Here is a 4,606-nt window from a genome sequence, read left to right as displayed (position 1 = left end):
TGGATGCAAAGATACTTTGGTTTCATCCTCCCTGTGGCACTGATTGAAAATACCAAGCCACACCAAATCAGCTGGACACACAACATTGAACTGGTGAGATAAGAAATTTGGTAGCCTCCATATTACTTTCCTTTGACCAGGGTTTGGCTATTGGAAAGGCCACCTAGTAAATTCTTTAGGCTACTCAGGCCATAGTAGGGTCCTGAGTTCTTTAATTTAGCCTGGGTATAATTGTGAAAGCAGCCACAAAATAGCAGTACACCAATTATCAAGGCTATATTCAAACTAAGCTTTATTTATGGACACTCTAAATGTGGAAAAAACCACTGAGGTGCAGGTCACCAAAGGTATTTGGTTAGGGTCTTATAATTTCAATTCTGAAAGATTCAGGTAGCAATCCAATCATGTCCCAAGGTGGAATTCCAGGCAAAGGTTTTTAAAGGAAAGACAATACACAAGATGCTTGTGGTTAGAGGATATTTGGGGTACTACCATTGTCCTTCAGTTTACCTAAGTGAGTTCTTAACCTTATGGTTTGTTTTAAGATGTCTACATGTCCTGGAGTTTGAAGGAACATTGTTACTTCAGGCTTTACACTCTTCAGCAGTGTAAAAACCTACCTGGGAACTTCCTAAGAGTAACTTCCAGAATGACCTCCTGACTATATTTTAAGTCTCTGAACCACAGAAAATATATTTTATCTTGTTTCCTTTATCAGGTTTGAGGGAAAGACAGCCAAAATTTGTGAACTAAACAGCCCATTGGGTTTACGGGAAAAGGAACAGTCCAGAAGGAGCAGGGTTTTAGGCAGAGCTTTGAGAACAAACTTACTGAGGAATTCCAACCCTCAAAGACGGTCCACATGGATCTGGGACTAAAAAGGTGGCAGTGTGGTACCAGTGGTTGAGGATTTCAAAGGTTTACTCTCTGAGAGTTTGAACACCCATCCTTCAATCTTGTACCTTTTGGGCCTCTCTTTCAAACTAGTTCTCTGGCAATTCTGGGGCACAGTGTGGCTGGTGTATGGCAGGAGAAGTCAATTTGGAATTAGCAGCAAATAGTAAAGATACGTGATTGCATTGAAATGGTAGAGAGTCTGAGAACTAATGTTGTTCTAGGAACTGGTCTTAGTATTTTAAAAATAGACCTTCTTGTGGTGATTCCCAACAGTAATTTTATCTCATGTTTTTTTAGAACAGATAAACTGGTATGTTATTTAGAGATCTGATGCTCAAATCAGGCACAGCTAGGTTTTTAATCCTGGCTCAGTCTTTATCTAGGTGTTATTCAATGGTTTCAGCCTATGCTCCTCAGGTGTAAAACAGCTATGTTATTAGTCATCTCAGTGTTTAGGGATAAGATTAAAAAAGGGAATGATTGTCATTTCAAATAAATTCTGACTAATATCATGTTGCTGTCTTTAGGTGCTACTGACCAGTAGAAAGACCTTGCAGTTGAAGGGGCCACTGGCTTCAAGCAGGAAATAATAGTAAAATGGCAGATCTCACGTGTGAGAAAGATCAGCAGCCAACACGGTGGATGAAGAATAGCAAAGATTCCAAATGCCAAGGAGGTGAAAATGCTGACATGGTCTTTGTTGGGTGGAACATGTCAATGAAGATGCTGAAATTGCCTTTGTTAAGGAGATCTCATATCTGAAATCTGTCATTTCAAAGATTTTGAGCAGAGTTACTCCAGGCTCAGGTCCAAAAAGTAGGAAACACATCATGAGTGACAGTAGCAATCATTCATGGAAGCCTTCACATGAAGCAGCCCCAAGTTCGGAAAAAGTGGCCAATTTGCAGTTTCCTCAACCCGAATCAAGACCAACAGACCATCCTATTGTTATGGCGCATTCATCCAAACCCGGTTGTAATGGGAATCCATTGCCAGTCATGCCTGAAGATTTTTTCGATGAACTCTCACCGTGGCCTCAGAATTCACTTGGACCTTCTCTTTCTGTAGGAGTCAAGAAGGAAAGTCCTCATATTTTAAAGTGATGTCCTCTTTCTGATGTAAACAGGGGCAATCTCAAAAGGCCTAAACTCGGTGAAGATACTGAAAAGGAAAGTTTCTTTCCTACATTGAACCCCAGTGAAGACCCAAAGTTGATTTCAACCTCATTTAACCATGGTCAAAATGGAGCATTTTCTCCATTGGCGTGTCCAAATGACAAAGCACGTTGTATATAATGAACCCAGCTATAGCAAATAGCTTTGGAGGACCAGCAAAAACAGACATTGGAAGCACAAAAAGTCAGAAGAAGACTTTGAATTCTAAGGAAGGAAATAGGATCATGTTAATAGCTCACTTTTTCTATGGTCAACCTGAAGGAGAAAAGCAGCCAGTAGAGAAGACTTAAATGTGAACTTTAAATATGCCAGTTGCTTTAAAGTTATAAAAAATGTAAACTTTTGAAGCATATGAAAGAGCATTTGGGGCTTGAGAAGAGGAGAGACAATGGCTGGGAAGTTCACAGCACCTGCCAGCACTGCCATTGGCTGTTTCCCATTCCTTTGCAGCTGCAGTGTCACATTGAACATGAACACATACCTCAGAAATCGTCCTCTGTAAAATCTGTAAATTGTAATTTGAAACAGAGCAGGTTCTCTTACAACACCTGAAGGACATTCATAAGCCTGGCGAGGTGCCCTTTATCTGCCAGGTTTGTAGTTATAGTTCATCACTCTTTGCTGAGATGGAAACCCATTTCTGAGCATGCCATGAAAATTCCAAAAACTTGCTGTGTCCCATTTGTCTGAAAATTTGCAAAACATCAGTATCATATGTGTTGGATTGTTGGTGACATTGGAACGACAGAGTCTTTCAGTGTTCCAAGTGCCGCCTACAGTTTTTAACTTCTAAGGAGAAATTGGAGTACATCACCAAGTATTATCAAGCTTTTATAATGCCAGAACAACTAGAAGGGTTAACTCCTGAAACAAAGGTTATTATTCAAACTTCAGTTCAACATGATCAAGAGGTGCAGCATACATTATTATAAGCATGCCTCACAATTAGTGATCCCAGTTAGTCCCCTGCTAGACCGAAGAGACGATGGTTATGAACAGAAGCCTTTCCAGACACTCTTGCAGCTAGCTTTCTGCAAGAATTATAAATGACTCAAGTGAGGCTGTGCCATCTATGCCTTGGTTTTAGAAGCTCACAATATCACCCATTTATAGGTTTCTGGTTTGAAGAAATGCCCAAAGTCTCCTTCCTCCTCCCCTCTAGACACCTTATCCCTGTGTTAAACCTATTTTACTCCATCCCCATCTCCATAGTTTAATTTTACCTGTATTTTTAAAAGCTTAAATAAAGGAAATCACAAAATCTATACTTGCCTTTATCTTCTTTGACTATTTCCTGTGAGATGTACCCTTTGGATTTGTAGAAGTAATGTATTCCTTTTCATTTCCTGGTATATTTCTATTAAATTAATATGGCACACTTTTTACATCCATTTTATTTTGATGGGATTTAAGAAAAATATCTATCTCTTTATTAAGGCTGTTAAGAACTTTCTTGTGCATGTTTGCTGGGCATTTGCACTCATTTCTCTGGGATATATATGTCTATGAGAAAAGATGATAAAACTACAGGTAAAATTGTATAGTATTGTTCTCATTTGCTAAAGCTGTTCAAAGCAGATGCCATAAAATCAGTTGTCTTTAATCATGGGAATTTATCAACTTACAAACTTGCAGGTTCGAGACTGAGGAAATGTCTAAATCCAGGCATCATCAGGTGAATATTCTCCCTGAAAGCCGGCTGCCCGTGGTCCTTGAACCCCTGCGCTGCAGCACTGTGGATTGTTGCAACTGCTGGTGTCTCCCTTCTCTACCTGCTTCACCCCCGGTGGCCACGAGCGCGGCTGAAGCTGGGTCTGAAAGCCCTCCAGAGCCTGAGTCTGCTCTGAAAGCCCTCCAGAGCCTGAGTCTGCTCTCCTGGGGAAGTGCTCCAGGCTTGCTCCAGTCCCAGCAGAGGCTCTCTCCCTGTGAGGGTGACCAGGCTTGTGGGCCAGGGGGCCTGGCAGGGTCAAGGGTCCACGTGGGGTGTGGAGTTGGACACTTGGGGCTCAGGCTTTGTGTGGACGCCCATGGGTGGGAGAGCTGGCCCCTGCAGCGCCTGGTGCCTCCCTCAAGAGGGGCTCATTCCAGCCATTTCCCCTCCCATGTTGGCACAGCGGAGGTGGGGTGGGCTTGGGGGCTTGGGGTGGTGGAGGGGAATCCCAGCTCCCTCTTCTCTGACAGTCAGGAGACAGGCTGGGAGGTGACCCCCAGCCCCACCTCCACCCACTCGACAGGTGTCCAGGGGCTCCTGAAATGTCCGCACCCTGCTGGGCTCCCTGTTACCCCAGATAAGCCCCCTCAGTACCAGCCCCCCAGGCACACCCCTTCCCCCTCGTTGCCCCCCACCTGCCATAGCCCCTCCTGCTCCTTAGCTGTGAGCCCTTGTTCTGCAGCTGGCAGGTGGGGGCACCTGGGCCTCATTGCCCGTGCAGGAGCGGGAGGGGCCAGGATGGACCCCTTGGCCCTAGGGATGCCACGCGGGTCATTTCATCCTGAGTCCCAGGGTGGTTGCAGATCCAGGCCTTGCTGGGGAC

General features: G+C 44.0%; 1 pseudogene; it reads left to right on the top strand.

Moving 5' to 3' along the window:
- Window positions 1-1,400: 1,400 nt before the first annotated feature.
- On the top strand, window positions 1,401-3,337 carry LOC131277425 (zinc finger protein 280A-like; annotated as a pseudogene).
- Window positions 3,338-4,606: the final 1,269 nt, after the last annotated feature.

Source organism: Dasypus novemcinctus (genome assembly GCF_030445035.2).
Source record: "Dasypus novemcinctus isolate mDasNov1 chromosome 19 unlocalized genomic scaffold, mDasNov1.1.hap2 SUPER_19_unloc_1, whole genome shotgun sequence".
Lineage (NCBI taxonomy): Eukaryota > Metazoa > Chordata > Mammalia > Cingulata > Dasypodidae > Dasypus > Dasypus novemcinctus.
The sequence above is the reverse complement of the archived record's forward strand: the minus strand, read 5'-3'. Positions and strand labels throughout refer to the sequence as shown.